Source organism: Lipophrys pholis, assembly GCF_963383615.2.
Source record: "Lipophrys pholis genome assembly, chromosome: 16".
Taxonomy (NCBI): Eukaryota; Metazoa; Chordata; class Actinopteri; order Blenniiformes; family Blenniidae; genus Lipophrys; species Lipophrys pholis.
Genome location: NC_137634.1, coordinates 5,102,850 through 5,120,932, shown reverse-complemented (window position 1 = coordinate 5,120,932; position 18,083 = coordinate 5,102,850). Strand labels below are relative to the sequence as shown.

At 43.4% G+C, this 18,083-nt stretch overlaps 1 protein-coding gene across 1 annotated transcript in view; it reads right to left on the bottom strand.

Moving 5' to 3' along the window:
- Positions 1–16,783, bottom strand: part of srrm3 (serine/arginine repetitive matrix 3) — a 93,539-nt gene extending 76,756 nt beyond the window's left edge. Inside the window, exon 1 of the mRNA XM_080483963.1 lies at positions 16,601–16,783. The gene's annotated coding sequence lies outside the window, so the exon portion shown is untranslated. The remainder of the gene's footprint in view (positions 1–16,600) is intronic.
- Positions 16,784–18,083: the final 1,300 nt, after the last annotated feature.

The following is an 18,083-nucleotide window of genomic DNA, read 5'->3' as shown; positions in this document are numbered from 1 at the left end:
GTTGTGTTGGTTTTTATGCTGTGAAATAATTGCATTCACAATGAACTGCTGCAGTAACATTGGCCATCATTTACTTGCTGGTAGATCCTAAGACATTCCAATTACTGTGTCACCAGTTAGCATAAAGGAGAAAAAAAATTGTGATAATTACAGTGGTCCCATATAATTTCCTTGAAAAACTTCAGTGAACTCCTTTTCTATCTCTGATAAGAGAAAAACAATACAGAGAAGAACAATGCTAATGGACACACCCACTCAACAACATTTAAAAATTAATGCAATTCCTTTGACATTTGGAATCGAATTTTGCCAACTGCAGAGCAGGCAAAGCTTCGGACCCCCTGTTATCAGTGTTGCTCATCGATGGGGTCCTCCCACTGCTGCCGAGAACTGATTAAAAAAAATAAAAAATAAAAAATTGATCCAAAGTTATATGACTGCCCACTTATGTGGAAAGAAATTCAGTTACAAAATCCAATTGTTGTGTTTTATGATTTCAGTGTGCTGTAATGTCTTTCTAGTCTGCAAATAAGAGGCGTGAACTGTTGTTTTTAAAGCTGATAAACCTCCTCTGTGAGCGGTGAGCCGAAACAACACAATTACTTTCTTTGTTTATGAGCGTGCACATGCAGCAGAAAGACAAAAAAGAAAAAACAGAATAATGATTCACCAGCTGAGATTCCAATCTGAGCAGCACCTGCGAAGGCTGAACGCTGTTTCTGGTTTTTTTTTAATGCGGTGAATTCAGCAGTTTCATATTTGTTGCACTGATGTAACAAGCACAGATTTAAACTTTCAAGAGGTAGTCCAGATTCAACCGGTACCTGCATTGTTTCCTCACCAATTACCCAGATAACACAAACACGAATGTTACACAGCACAGAACAAAGAGGTTGTTCAGTATCGCTCTGCAGAGCTGATGATGTATACAGGATATACGACATGATGAAGTTAGTGCTGATGCATCACTGTGTGAGCGGCAGGTTAGTGTTGGAGCTGAAAAATTAATATCGGGTGTTCTCCCCACAATATTCAGAGCATCTTCGAAGAGCCTGAGAAGACAGGAGATGAATAATGAAAAAAAGACATTTGAAAAAAGCTTGTTTTTTTCCTGTTGGCTTCCATTTTATTGAGGAATAATGAATAAACCAACCACTCTCAGGTCTCTGAGACTTCTTTGGATGCCAGGTATTCAAGCAACTAAACTGAATAGAGTGAAATCTCTATAGAAAACCAACTATTTTGGAATTTTAGTGAAGTTATGTGAATGTAAATTATTCTTTCTTCTGATTGTTGTGAAGCAAGAAGTTTGGGTTTACAAAATCGAGTTATTGGCCTTTCAGGATTCTAGTTCTACAGCTATGCTAAAGACATAGGGCTCTCTTTGCCATTACAAAGATAATTTATAGAAATGATCAATGAAGCCTTGTGCCATCTGATCCATAATTCAAATTTCCATTAAAAATAACAAATCATTTTCTATATTTGACAACCTGCAGTTAAATCATGTAAGGAGTTTGGAATGAAAAAGTGTCCTTGGTTGAACAACACCCACACAAACGCACAATATATTGATCATCATCGTGATATCAGCTAATCCCACAGCATCCATCATGCTATCCGCTCATGCTCTGCTCAATCAGATGAAGCCCTGCTGCACTGGATTTTGTTGACAACATTTCATATTTCACTTAATTAATTCATATCTGGTGGCAAAAGGCCAGAAATCAGAGGTACAAAAATCAAAGAATATTCAAAAGAAAAATCTAATTCAACAATCTTCCTGGTTTTTTTCAACTACCGATGAGTTCATGGGAGTCAGAGAATGAATTGAAAAGGTTTGGAATTGGTTGTGCTTGTGGGGGATTTGAAGAGTTATTTTTTGTGTGTGAATAATGATACTTCTGCTTTTAATTTGGCGCATAATGACTGATGTGTTTCACCCCTTTGCCTTGAAAAGGCACCTCTCACTTTCAATTTGTGCACAAACTCCCCTGATTGAAGCGTTTTATATGGAGAAATTATAAAAAAAAAAAAACCTGAAATGCGAGCATTAATTTTACACACTCCACTTTAATTTGTAAGGACCTTTTTTGTTTTTTTGAGGAGGTAATCTGAACAGCATAGTGCAGAAGGTGCTCCAGGAATTCTCCTCACAAGTGGACAGACCTTCATTATGTTATGTTTTGGTTATGTTCTTATCATATAGAAATTGGATGCAGTAACTCGGAGTAATAGCTTGTGTGAACCTGATCAAAGTAGCTACGAAGGTTTGGAGACGTAAAGCGAGTTGGCAGACGGAGATGTTGAGAAGATGTCTTCTGTCGCCCGCAGTGATGTGTTATTTCAGCGTGCTTAATGTACCACTCAGTGGCAAAGCAAAGACGCCATGACGCGTCTGCACCCTCCGCACATCTGACATATTTATCTTCATGCTCACCGTTGCCGGGATTTCACAATTTCACTGTCCTCGAGAGCTTCCAGAAACATATGCGCTTAACCGTGAAGTTATACGATGTGTTAAAGTGCCTACAAATTAGAGGTAATGCTTTTGTGATGATAACCCTCTTTACAACGCTCAGCACAAAACTGCTTTGCGCTGCCTAGTGTCAAAAATGGCTTGTGGATTTTCCTCTGAGAGGGTCTGTGGAGCGGCAGATAGAGGAGCTCGGTGGGGGGCTGCCACCTTATATCTCTCTCTGCCTCCAAATCAGCCCCATATCAGGTTTGAATTTGCAGTCGGGGACTGTGTCTGCCAGACACTGTCTGATGGTAGCTCCTAAATAATTCACTGCCCACTATCCACGGTCATTACCTGTAAACTCTCTCAGAAGAGGGTAGTTACCACAGCCACGAGCGGGCTCCCCTGCTGTTTGAGGGGCACGGCCATGTTGGACACTCCAAATGGACAAGAGATTGTGTTGATCTCCTGTGAGTGGCTCATTTTCCCCAATTTATCACAAGCTTGCAGTGTAATAATCATCCAGTGTGCTATATGAATGTCTCCGCTCAGCGGGGCACCTTCTTGTTTAAAGAAAGTCACGATGCCTCTAGAAAAACGATCCAATCAAGCATGTGTCGAGCCTCTGAAGCCACAGTTGTATAACAATAAGTCAGAGAAGCACTTTTTTTTCTCCACTTTCTAGTAGCTTTACGGTCACAATGGCTGCCCTCTGTGCATAAGCAGATGCATATGTAACCCAGAAACTGTATTCTTACATTGCTAATTTGTAACAGTGAATGCTTTCTGCGAGAAACCCAATCTCGCTTGAATTGGCCTTCTCATCAGCATAATGAGGAAATGCTGTTAATTAACATATTTGGCAACATTGCATATTTCTCTTTTCTTCCCCACTGAAAATATACCAGGTCTTACAATGGAACATCCATTGAATGCAGCTATTATGCAGCTCAGTCACATACACAGCGTCTGGGTGAGGTTAGGTAAAGGACTTCACACAATGGAAGACGCCGTCTTTCCCTCACTCAGAACAAAGTGGTTTTGTTGTCTCAATCTGAATTTTTAAAAAGAAATCTTTGGATATAAAATAGCTGCAGAGAGCAAACAGGCCACTTGTAATCTGAAGCCATATATATGATTAAAAAAAAAAGATCATCTGAGCCAACATCTGGCTCTTGATAAGAAGTTTCAGCGGATTATAAAAGTTGGGAAGATCCACTGATATATGGTGACATCTAGTGGTGGGGATAATAATGAAAGGAGCAGTGTAGAGAGGCCAGAAGTGCAGTAAGAAGAGGGAGTGAAATGTCACACAGGAGAATAGTGTGAAGTTTGACTGAAGCATGAAGTCGGAGACATGAGGGGTGTCATGTTTCCATGATAACTGAGCACAATGACACAATGACTGTCATGCATCCACGACTCCTGAGCATGACAGCACCCGTATTGTTATGTTTTTATGACTATCTAGTATGACGACATATAGACTGTCACGTTTCCATGACCGATGTCTCTAATGCCATGGGGACCATCATGTTACCATGACAACCTAACATGAAGACTTGGGGACTGTCATCGGGAGCATCATGTTTCCATGACTACTGACCATTGTGAAATGGAGTGTGTCATGTATTCATGACTTGCATGACAAGACAGTGACTGTCCAACCATCAATGAGGCCTTTAATCTGAGGTTTGACTGAAGCCATGCCGAGGCCACCTCCTTCATGTTGATCTTGTAGTGACTGTTTTTGTCATGCAGTGTTCACATCGAACCCGTGGCACGGCACTCTGCCAGAACGCTTTTATTCCCGCATTGATGTCACAGTGCCAACTTTACAGCACATCGATTTCCAGCAGTCAAATACATAATTTATTATTAATATTACCTGAAGGTGGGACCTTCTACAATATCTTCAGGGTGATTAACTTTGATCGATCAAATGCCGTTTCCTAATTTGTATCTGGTGCCATTTTCAGAGATAAAAATAAAGCTGCCAATGACTTTGTAATTGTTTGGGCTGACTTTACGTCAATTCTTGTCTTCAAGTGTGTTTCTCGTCTATTCATACCTTTGTATAAATCAGTGTAAAGGAGTTGATCATTAAAGAGATTGCACTGTAAATCCCACTTGGCTGCCACGACAATGGATCAAACCACTTGTGTTTACATGTGCCTGAACGGAGCGATTATTCCCAAACCCTGCCCGTGCAAATAAGCAGGTGGTGTTAAGTGGCAAATAATCCGAGTAATGAGCGCAATCAGAGGATAAAGTAAAACTCAAGCTGCTGGATGAGAAGCTATGAGTTAATACACTCATACTTTGCTTAAACACAGTATTTATTATTTACAAGGGCCGTTCGCTCGAAGGTCAGACTGTGCGTGATCCTTCAATCACAGGAGAAGCCCGGGAGAGATGCACATCAGACGTCGCACCGTTTTATATAATCACAGAGGCTGACGCGAGAGAATGATCGGCCCCTCCCCCAAGACAGCTGTAGGACCCCGTGAGTTGAACACGCACTGTTCGGACGTCCTAACCGGACGCCAAAGCGCAGGTATAGATTTTGCTCCGAGGTCAATCCACTACACATCCCTGCTCCATAAGCCCGCTCTGAGCTGAGGATAAAGAGAACAAACTGTTATTTTAGGTCTGACCGGGCCCTAAATAGCGGGAGGCTGGGACGATACGAATTCCCAGCGTGCTCGGTGAAGAAAAGATGGAAAAGGTCAGAGTCTGCATTCATCTTTTCAGCACAGTTTTTGCTCGCAGCGTCACCTTTTCCTGTGTTTCTGCCTCGCTGTTCTTGGCCTTTTTCCCCCCCCTCGTCTCTCTGGGGTGAATAGAGGGAACGGTGCCACGCAGCGCCGCTAAGCGCTGATGACATTTTGTCACTCATCACACACACACACTGACAATGCCAACTCTCCCGGGCAATTAAAACGCTGTATGTGATCCAGGGAAACGTTACAGACGCGACGGGATTTACATAAACCACCCCGACTGCAACTGAGGTTCCATCACCCTTGCAAGTACTATTTTTAATATCAGATGCAGAGGTTAGTAATTCGGCAAACACGCCTTTATTGAGCCGCTGTCTTCATTTCCTCAAGTGATCGCTGTTCCCTGAGTCATCGTCTTATCTTGGCCCGATCCTCGACACAGCCTCAACCCACTCAGGATTATGACAGCGCAGGAAGGGTTCCTTTCTCCCACCCGCTCCTGCGCTTCATCTGCGCCATCCATCGCGCGGCTCGGATCTCGTGCGCCCTGCGAGGAATTCTCGCAGGCGAAGAGAATCCCTTGCAGTCACGGCCGGCCTGCGAGCAGTAACGGATCATCATCAATAGCCCGTTTAATATACGAGTCTCGAGGGTTTCGAGTTAAGCTTCGGGGTGGTCATTTAAATTCTCTATCTTTTGTAAAACCCCAACATCCTAATTAAGGCACAATTTACCCATTAACTTCTATCCTTTTACACACTTGATTAACAAATATTTATTTTTCTACCACAGGGATGCAAATATCCGCACGGCTGATCTCCTGGCCCTCTTTATACATATTTATATAGAAATGTCTACAAATTCATCTTTTCCTTGTACACAGGCCTCATTTTGAGCGAAACCTGGTGGTGTAGAACGAGCCGGCGCACAACATGTGCTCATTTATTTATCAGTCTAAAACAAGCCGTCCCTCGTGTGCAGTCAGCCATCTCATTTACTGGAAGGTTTCATTTTCTCATCTTCAAGGTAACGCTTATTGCTTCCTCCCGCTCAACATGCAGCTGAGAGCCTCCTTCACTGAGCACTTGACCCGCCGGTTATTCGCTATGTGTTCATCTCTTACAAGCTTTGCTCCCAACCCTCGATGTAGCTGTTAAAAAGGTCCCCGAAAAGAATATACAGAAAGTATTGGCTATTAAATAAACTGCCTAAACTCCGAGGTGAAAATTATGTTCAAACACTGTTTCCAAAGATAATGGCTAAAATAGTTAAAGATAGTATACTGTATATATATATATATATATTTTTTTTTTAAAAAGAGAGATTTAGACAGTCTGCTAAATATAAACTTTAAAAAGGTTAGCTAGAGATAAATATCAAATTGGTTAGCTGAGAATACTTAAAATAATTACCGTATTTTCTGGACTATTGAGCACATCTGGATATAAGCGGCACCTGCAAAATTTTTAAATAAAAGTACATATATAGGCGGCACTTGACTATAAGTCGCAGGTGTCCATGTAGAGTCAGGGCAGGAATTTCACTGCGGGAATACGGGGATTGCTCTTATTTTCATCAATTCTTGCAAATCTGTCTTTCATAGTACGTGCAATTCCTCGTGTGTGTGTGTGTGTGTGTGTGTGTGTGTGTGTGTGTGTGTGTGTGTGTGTGTGTGTAGTCCGCCTGCTGAGCAGAAGCCTGCAGAGAGCGAGAGAGAGAAAGAGAGAAATACACAATCACAGGGTTTTATCTCTGTTGATAAAGTATTTAATTGGTTTTGCTGATTGTGATTCTGAAGAGGAAGATTTTTCGGCCACGGAGTCCAGCAGGGCGGCTTTCCGTGACGCACCTGAAGCTGCTGGAGTTCCCGAACCACGGAAAGCAGCACAAGACGAGGTCACGAAGAGCAGAAATATCACTATTAGGGCAAGTTTTGGAGAAGCAGAGGCTCAAAACAACATGTATCTACATGCGGAAGTAGAATCTGGCAGCATGAAGCCTGTTAAGCTGGAAAAATCTATAAATTAGTCCCGTCATTTTATAAGGCGCAGGTTTCAAAGCATGTGAAAAAAGTAGGAGCGTATAGTCTGGAAATTACGGTAATTAAAGAGGAAAACAAATCATCTGCTCGAAATATTAGCTAAAATGGTCAGCTAGCGCTGGGCTATGATGTAGTTTCTGAAAACTATATGCTAAAATGGATACCTAACAAAAGCTATTTCAAGATGCCATTTCTGTGTAAACAGACATGATTTTCAAAACGTTTCCGTGTAAACTTAATACTTTTCCGTAACGAAAACAAAGCATTTTCACCTGAAACATTGCCGCGAAAATGTGACATTAGCCGTGAATAATGAATGATTCACAAGCATATTAGGTAGAACTACGCGCTAAATAATGGCAAACATGTTAATAGCTTATAAAATAGAAAGGAATCTGCTATAAGTAATGCAACCGTAACTCAACTCACGGTGCGAAAAAACTTAACACAGAATTGTTTTGCGATCATGAATTAAAACACTCAATATGCAATCAGAATGGCCGGCTAAAAATAATTAAGTGGTGACTTACAATAATGACAGAAGCGGTTTAATAGAATGTTAAATAGAAATAAGGATGTTTAATCAATCTCAGAATAATCAGACACGAGTAATGGTTGAAAACAATAGGCAGTGGATATTAAACCGTCAGCTGCAATAGTGAAAAGACAAAAGAGTGATTATCAATTTATAGATGAGATGGATGGATCATTCTTTTATGCTTGGTTTGTGTTGACTGAAGACACAATAGGGGAGGATGTGTGTGTGTGTGTGTGTGTGTGTGTGTGTGTGTGTGTGTGTGTGTGTGTGTGTGTGTGTGTGTGTTTCTCTGGAGTCAGCGGCAGCAGATGGTTTAGTGTGGAGGGTGTGCTGGGCGCAGCAGCTGCTCCCTCCATTCTTCTCACCCTCACACCCACTCACCCTCTCACACATAAACACACACACACACACACACACACACACACACAAAGGGCCCACGGAGCGCTGCTGCTGCAAAGTACACCGGGATCACCTGATGGAAGCAGACACTGATCCCCTCTATTATTCATGGGCTGATCAACGGCGGCTTCATGACCACCCTCACACACACACACACACACACACACACACACACACACACACACACACACACACACACACACACACACACACACACACACACACACACACACACACACACACACACACACACACACACACACACACACACACACACACACACACACACACACACACACACACACACACACACACTGCTCGTCATACTCTGATGACATCATCATCAAACCAGTCAGTGACGAGTCGGTGAGGACTGATCGCAGGAACAAAACTGAAGCTTTCTAACTGCTCTTCCTCCCCTCACCATCTTTGTCTCACCCCTCCTCTTCCTCTCTCTCTCTTCTTCCCTCCCCTTCACCTCTTCTCCGAGGAGTAACTTCAAAGCAGCTCTGAAGTCTGTGGGAGAGAGGCAGGGAATCCCGAGGGGACGGTACCACACACACACACACAAAGATGGCTAACAAGCAGTCCAACAGTGGCCTTTGAGCAGTAACTGTGTGACAGCTTCAAACGGACTCGACTCCAAAAGAGCAAGGCCGTTCTCCGTGACTGTATTGACTTCAATAATGCAGTTCTATGTGCCTGGTTTAACACACCTCTCTCTCTCTCTCTCTCTCTCTCTCTCTCTCTCTCTCTCTCCTCTCTCTCTCTCTCTCTCTCTCTCTCTCTCTCTCCTCTCTCTCTCTCTCTCTCTCTCTCTCTCTCTCTCTCTCTCTCCTCTCTCTCTCTCTCTCTCTCTCTCTCTCTCTCTCTCTCTCTCTCCTCTCATCTCTCTCTCTCTCTCTCTCTCTTCTCTCTCTCTCTCTCTCTCTCTCTCTCTCAAACAAACAAACAAACAAACAAACAAACAAACAAACAAACAATCTCAGCTTTGGATAGAAAGCACATCTGTCTGGTGCCAAGGAAAACACAAATTTTTAAAAGATAAAGAGACCAATATTCAATTTAGCAATAATGCATCAGAGGGACGCGGTGAATAAAACATGATCTAAGTTATCAGTGGGTCGAGGACAAAGTTCAGTTGAAATAGCCCCCGATCTTTATTGAGAAAAGAGAAAATGTCGGGTTGAATTATTCAGATTGGAGTCCTTGATGTAAATTTGATCTAATGTTTTCTGCTTCTTGATGAGGATGAATCTGGGGCTCAGTGTCCTTTGATCAGGAGACGAGGCAGGCCTCCTCTTGATCTTCCAACTTGCTAAACGCTCTTCATGATGGGAGCCTGACCTCGAAGCCGAAGTGACGTAACCGTCGCGCACATTTCAAGACCCCTAACAACTGCGGGACAAACTCCATCGCCTTTACAAAGTTGGTATTCGTGAGAGGAGCAAGATGCACTTTGGGCTACTTCTGATCTGATCTGATCTGATGCTGTGCAGTTCACACGAGCCCTGCTTTGAATCTGTGCTGTGGATGCAGTGTGAGGTACCCGACAGTCACCGGAGGAGAGCCGGCGACAGACTGCACGTGACAGTGCACGTGCTCCTCGGCAGCACCGCCGGGAGTGAGATCGAACATCAAAAGCAAACTCCTCCAAGAATAATTGTCCAGGAGAGAGCGAGAGAGAGAGAGAGAGAGTTTGCGCACACAAACAGAGGAGGATTAAAAATGGATGCCTGAGCACTGTGACACGGTGCCCCGCTGTGAAGCTCGCAGGTGAGCGAGGAGTTCGCTTCCGGGGATTGTTTATCTCAAGTAACCTTAACGGAAGCGAGGAAGGTGCTGCTTTATGGCTACGAGTGGGCGACACACACACACACACACACACACACACACACACACACACACACACACCACACACACACCCACACACACACACACACACACACACACACACACACACACACACACACACACACACACACACACACACACACACACACACACACACACACACACACACACACACACACACACACACAGCTCCTGACAGCCGGTGGAGGACCGCAGCCAGTGTAGAGTGTACAGTGTATTGATCTGTACACTCTACTAGTTCAGGATGCCTCATAATGTACTGAAACCACTGCGTTTTGTTGCCTGGATGTAAAACACTTTGATCACGAGATCTACATGCTTCTGCTTGATGAAAGATTCAGTCCTCAGGTGTCCTGATCTACTGAAGCTTTACACAAATAGAAACGTGACATTTCCACACAGGTAGATGGATCCCAACTGAATAATTAGGGATGCAAAGATGCACCGATACCAATACCAGTATCGGCTCTGATACTGCAGGGAGTGCTCGTATAAGGCTCACACACTAGCGAAGCGACATACTAAACATGATTAGAGTATGACCAATACACTCATTTACAGCAAGCTGCAGTGTGTGTGTGTGTGTGTGTGTGTGTGTGTGTGTGTGTGTGTGTGTGTGTGTGTGTGTGTGTGTGTGTGTGTGTGTGTGTGTGTGTGTGTGTGTGTGTGTGTGTGTGTGTGTGTGTGTGTGTGTGTGTCCGCTGCGTACCGCAGACGCAGTCGTATACTGGAGCCTTCAAAGCTGTTGGAGGTGCATGTAGCCTTCGTGTATCATTTGTGTATGGACTACAAATACTTTATGGTATTCAATAAGTACTCATATCAGCACTCTGTATCGGCAAGTAGTTAAAGGTTCGTACTTGCACTGGCACTCGTCCTGTAAAAAAATGGTGCAAACATTTCTTCTTGGTGTCAGACAAAACACAATGTGGTTCAAGAAGAGAAGGAGAATGTGAAATAATAAGCAACTATCCAGCTGCCTTATTGTGAATACATCTCAAATTAATGCAGCTGGTCTGTGCAGGAGTGTAATATTTGCAAAATGCCCCCTGGACAAATAATCTTCTACTGGTGGCTCGACACCATCTGTTGCAAACCAGCTGTTCCAGGACAAAAGAAACTGCATCCAAGGTGGGATTTTCTATTTAATTGTTTTTCATGGACTGTACAATATGTACGATTTGCATTAGTGTTTCCTCAGAACTGCCGTTGGTCTGCATGTCTCACACGGTTCACTCTGATGAGCTTCGTGTGGATCAGGTATGTGTGAGCCGACTGCAGTCGCCTGATAGTGAGCCATTGGTTTGGATGGGCTGTGTGGGAGCAGGGACAAAACATGCTGGGACACCGGCTCGCTCGGCCCACTGACGGAGGCAAATATCCCCAAATGTGAGGGTCAGTGCTGGTTTGAGGACTGCACTTCTTCAACATGATCCCCACAACACAAGTTAGGGGCCCATGAGAAACACTACTGACTCTAAATACACAAGCCATTTATCCTGAGACGGGCCAATTTAGGTAGAAACTAAAATAAGAAAAGCGGCTGCAGAAATTAAAAATATACCTTCCCCTCCAGGCTCCACTACGCCACGCTTCCTAAGTAAGCAACGGGGGACACCAGTGACTAATTCACAGCTTTTGTTCAGTGTAGAAAAACAACAACAAAAAAGTTTATCTGAAGCTGATCTGAGGCTCCAGTTAAATAAATCAAGTGGGTTATTATCCCTCCACTGCAGCCTTCCGATGAAACGCCGTCTGGGGAAACACAAAGAGCGACCACACTTTGGAAAACATCCACTAAGTGAGACTGCTGATGCCTCGCATTAACTTGTGAAATTCATTCTCACACTGGATGGGGACTGTGGATTTTCTCCCCTCACAGGAAGGGCACTAAAGAAGGAAAACACAGCAAGAATAGAATTAAGCGGTCTCAAAATTAAATGCAGATTTCTTTATGTCCTCCACTGGATTTATGGCGCCGGTCACGATGCACTAGTCTGGTGCACGTGCAGTGTCTTACTTACCCTAACGAGGAGTGATGGCTGGCAGTGAAGCTCCTACTGGGGCCTGCTTATATGCTTTGTTTGCACATCTTTAAGAGATTATTTGTAGCTGGGATGTTTCAACCTCCAAGTGGGAAAAAAACATCTTGAAAAGTTTATTTATTTATTCATTCATTCATTTATTTATTCATTCATTTATTTATCTATTTATTTATTTATTCATTCATTCACTTGAACAATCACAGACAAATACAAATTGTACACAAATTGTAAACGTGCCAGACTATAGCAAAACTGCTAATTTACGCCTGTGACGTGGGGAATTTGAAGAAGGTCCAGGGAGCATATTTCAGAATATTTCTGTATGAATAAGAAAACCTTGTTCCAAAATTGAATTCAATAAATGTTTTCCCTTTAGAAGTCTACACACAAGTAACCCATTTTGAATGTGAGTGGTTTCATTGAAAAAACAACCAACAGCGCCATCTCGGAGCCTGACATGCTAACTCCATCATTTTCAGCATTTACGCCATTTAAACAGACATCGTTTTCAAAACGTTGCCTTTCAAACACCAAACTTTTTTGTAAACGGGGCACAAGTCATGTCTACTTGTGTATCACGGAGGCTCTGAGTCACTCAATACACCATCTTGTGGTGTAAACTTGTACTGCAAGATGAAATATCAAAAATATCTTTGAAATTTCCTCAAGATGGTTTTCTTATTGGTCATCTGATTGACTATTTGCTATGGTGATATTGATTTAAATAAAACTGAAATATTATATATCGTTAATTTAAAGTGAAAATAGACACTTTTTTTGGGATAAAATATGTCGTTTTTTTGTTTTTAATATTGGTCAATTCGGTAATATTAATATCTGTCACGACAAAGTTTTGTGTCTTCAATGGTTGACTCAATGCTTCCAAGCCGTAAGTGGGAATGTCGCAACTCTACTAATGCATAAACACACGAGAGAAACAGAAAAATGCAAATTGCCAACAAAGCTTTTGGAGGCGATGCAGGGAATATGAATGGATCATACTGCTCGTTCCATTTCATTTTACCGGAAATATTTCAGCACTTCCATACACGGACTGCAAATCTGTTTGGACTGAATGTGGAGGAGAGTTGCCGCTCAAACTTCTCCTCATCCCATCATCACCTGCAGGGAACTTTGCTTGGAAAGTGCACAGAATAAAAAAAAAAAAAAAAAAAGGAAAGGACAAAAAAAAAAAAGACACTTGACTTGCACCCTGCCTGAATGACACCGCGGTGCAACCGAAGTCTTCAGCTCCAAAATAAGCAGGCTTTTGATTTGACACAGGAACACGGAGTGACGGGCCTCTTAAATAAAACATAAAGCGTTTCCACCTGCGGCGGCCAGCTGCAGCACAGTTTCAGGCTCAATCACAAAGACATGTTTCCGGGCTGATTTTCATGTTTTTAGTCCAATCCAAATCTATTTGGAAGGGCCATCTTTGAATGACCACAAACAACCCGGCTGCGCTCCAACGTCACACCGTTTAGTGTGTTTGTCTTGTTTAAAAAAAAACAACCAAAAAAACACCACACTGCCAGACGATGTTGTGCCTTGACACTCTGGAAATGCCAAGAAGCAATTTGGCCTGATATAAACCGGCACACAGAGTTAAATGCCACCGTCACCACCACCAGCACCACCACCCTCGCCCTTCAGGAGAGATGAGGAAGGAGGAAGTAGGACAGGAGGAGGAGGAGGAGGAGGAGGAGGAGCAGAGGGATGGGGAGAATGTGGAGCAGGCAGGAGACAGACGGCAGGGGAAGACACTCACTCCTCTAATACAAGCTAATCCCTCCATCAGCCTCTTACCTCACCTGGCCTGTCACGTCCACGTCCCGGAGCAAAATGGACGACCGCTCCCTAACATGCGTCTGACTTTTCCCTTTCTGAGCGCCGGTTCACCGAGCCAAGCAGCCGCTCCGTGAAGAGCCGGTCGCAGCTGCATGATGTGTTCCTGTCATCAGTCCGGGCTGAAGCTAATGATTACTGTCTGAATTATTCAATCGCTCCGTCGAGAAGTTGTCAGACAACACAGAAAAACATGCGTCGTGTTTTGAGAGAATTCAAAGGGACGTCTTCAAATAGCCGGTTTCGGGTAACAATCAGGCTGAGATCAAATAAAAAATATATCTGAGTTGTAAAACAAACAAACAAAGAAAAAACGAAGCAAGTTGTCAAAATTGAGGAGCTGTGAATGAAGTGGATCAAAAACAATGCTACGGTGATGATTTAAATCCATCTAAAAAGTAATAAATCTGCCGCATTATCACGATATACGCAAGTCAAAGTAATAGTATGAAGCTGATTTTATATAAACTAATGCATCTGTTTTTTAACGCAACAGAAAATATCAATAACAATTGAAATCAACCGTATGAATATAAAATGTGATCCTAAACTCTTGAGATTCTCTGCATACATGCCCAGGAAAAATTCAGATTACAAATGAAGCATCCCAAGCACCACTAACTGCCGACTGAGAGGAGATCATCAGACTCATTTATGTTATAATCATAACTCCTGCACACACAGTAACTACACCCAGCGGTGGGCAGTGTTGCCACAACAACAAACGGTGGGTTCAGCCTCATCGAGAAGCAACAGCAGATTTTCCCCGAGTCTCCGTCCTCGCTGATTCAAGTCCAGTGAAACTATTCGGTGCAAAGCGATCACTGCGGAGGGCTTCAATCTTAAGTCTCATCATAAATCTCAAAGAAGGTCTGCAAATGCCTGCAAGTCCTTTCAAGTGATTCCGGCGCACGATTTCTAAAGCGAATGAAGTTTGGAGGTTCATTTTTAAATTAGCTGCGGACACATTAAACTATGAACAGTGGCGAGAACACTTGCATCGTGCATTATTGATGGGCACAGATCGAAGTCTTTAATTGAACAACATTGCAGCGATGATCGCCGTCGCATTCGCACCAGCTTGCTCAATAAAAATGATTCGTATAATGCAGCATTCGAGACGATACACCACACTAAAAATACAAAATCTAAAACAATATCAAGTATCAGAATCAGCTGCGAGTGCATACAATTTACATTTTTTTCAACAGATCAACAAAAGTATTCAACTGATTGATGATTTCTGCTCCAGCATCAATATTTTGAGTCACCGTGCAACATTTCAAGGTCAAAGCAATGATGCAATTTGACTTAATGGCATATTATAAAGCTATCTATTTAATGGACAGAAAAGGATTTTGTTTCTGGCTTTGCTTTGGCATTCAGATGGATTTAACGTTATCCGGAACAGTTGTAGAAACAGAGTGTAACTGTGACAATGAGAGCTGCAGGATGTGGAGAGAACATGAGGATGTTTGTGAGTATTGAGAGAACATAAACAGTGATCTTCTTCTGGGAAATGGTGACACATGTCAGAGAGAAAAGGGCAATTCTCTCTGACACGTGCCACCATTTCCCAACCAGCGGTATTTAGTTAAAGCAGTTTATTTACACATTTATTGTCATTTTTAATTCGTTCATTCAATTAAATTTGTAATTTTCACATTTAAAAGTCTTTTCATGAATGAAGAATGCATGGACACGACATGTTCAGTCAGCGTTTTACTTGAATCATAATAAATGCCCAATTTGCTGTAGTTATTTCTAGTTTTTAACAGATCTACATATTAATGGATTGATCTTCACGATCTCTGCAAAAAAAAAAAGAAAAAAAAGAAGACGCTTTAATTCCCAGAGTAGAGGCTTGAATGCTTAAGGCAATATTTATGAAGCATTTACAGTTTGTTGGCTCCTGAGGGCTGAGGGGAGGATCATAAAACCAAGTGAACCCCCTCAACGAGAAACACAACGTGGATCTGAGCTGCTCACACAAATGATGCATCTGGGAGTCGTTACTAAAGTAACGCAGTGGGAGCCTGAATGCAGCCTGGCTTTTGAACGATTTATTATTTAAAAAAAAATTTTTAAAAAAAGAAGACACTTTTCTGCTGTGACACAATATTTCACCTCACTCAGTAAACAGTGCATGACTTTTATGGACTGGGCACGATTAGAGGACTCCGTGAAGCGAAGTGCTGCTTCTTCGTTAGACAAAGATAGGTGGAGATTACTGCTGTGAGGATGAGCCGAGCAGACGCTGCTTTAAACACACAACACGCCCTTTAATTCACACAAAAACACGGAGGTATTAAATGTCCCGCAGCCAGGACCGGAGGAAGGGAGAAGGGGGGTGGGGGGCACCAATTAAAGCAGCAGCAGCTGGTCACGGTGTAAGAAACGAGCGAACACTAACAAAACAGCAGCGCCGTCTGCAAAGCGAGGAGCGGCTTGTCCAGCTCCTCCAGCCCGGCTGGAGCAAAGTGCCCCGCTTTGTCTCCACAAACTACCCGCAGGGAGGAGGCTCGTGCGGCCAGCGGGGCAAGGAGCGGGGGTAAACACCGCCTGCACACGGACTCGCAGCGTCAGGAACCAGGAAGGGGAGAGGAGCGTGTTTTTCTTTTTTTTTCTCCGGGGATGCCCGACAACTTGATCCCTCCGCGCATCTCCTACCTTTTATCCGCGGCGCGGAGCGTCGACGGTGCGGGCGCAGCGGGCGGCGGTGTCCTCCGGGTTGTTTTGTTGTCCCTCCGTCGGCGCTGATACTGGTGCTGATGCTGATCCGTGGCTCTGGAGAGGGGCTGTGGTGCTGCTCCGCTCCGCTCTGCTCCGCTCGGCTGTGGTGCTGAAGTGGACAGCGCAGCGCAGCTACGGGAACAAAAAAAACAACCGCACCTCCTGCATTGGCCAGCCGCAGCAGCGCGCCCTCTGCCGGCCCGGAGGAGGCACTGCAGCCCCCGTGGCCAAACATACAGGGAGAGAGACACCGAGAGGAGCGAGGCGACCCCCCCACACAATCTCCTCGTTTAAAAGCTTGTTTTCTTATTTAGATCTACTCATGATCCGAATACCTAGAGGTGCATTTCGTCTAAAGGGATTTTTAACAAAACCAAGGTCCCCTCTTCAGTACATTACCCACGTGTGTGTGTTTGAGCTGTCGAGACGACAGTTTCTTGTAGTTTTCTTTTAAATTCTTTTCTATTGTATTCTTAAGGAGATAATCTGCTTGTCCCCGTCAATAAGATTAGAATATTTATGGACAAATGCTGTTGTGCAAGCTTCGTGGAGCCACTACATGAGCTGCAGGTTATACTGTGCACTGTACTCCACACTGGCATACTCTTGCGCTGTGGTTTTGGAAGGTAAACCTCCCAAAAGGCAGTTTTCAAGCAGACATATTGACATATCACCGTAGGAAATAATTAATGATGGCTGAATCCCTTTCACCTGCTTTGTTTGCAGCATCTTACATTATTCATGCCTGAGCCTCAATAGAGCAGATGAACTATTGCTGGTGTTTGTAAACCCCATCTACTCCCACAAGTTCTGAAAAGACTTATATTTCTGTGAACTGTCAGATTGGATTCACTGTATGAAACCTACAAATCTACAAATAGTGTATCTACTTTCCTAACACACTTACAAGATATTCTGTATGTACAAAGAAAGTATGGTCCAGTCGGTCCTCCTGTCAATTCAGAGTTCAGAGGAGATCAGCTCTTCGTGGAAACGACAGAAAACAAACAAACAAACAAATAAGCACGTAGCACGTAGCATGTTGGAATCAGGATCAGGCTTGAGAACAAAAAACCGAAGCTATAATTCACAACAGAAGGTTGGAAAAATGGATCCTTGTCTGCTTAGTTTTGAATCTTGGTACGACATTACAAGAACACTAATCAACTCGTCCCTCTATCAACAGTTCAGACAGCTGCTGCAGATGCTGTACTGCAGAGGAGATCCACTCTTTGGGCTCTTCACTACCAACTGAGCATCACAGGAACCGCACAGCCTTCCAGAGTACTGCTGTCGCACCGTTGATGGCTACTTCCTACTGGGTAATGCATCATGTCACAAAGCTTCACTCGTCTCTCCTGAACATGATGAATTCACTGGAATCGAACCCGCTCCACAGTCACCTGATCTCCAACAGAGC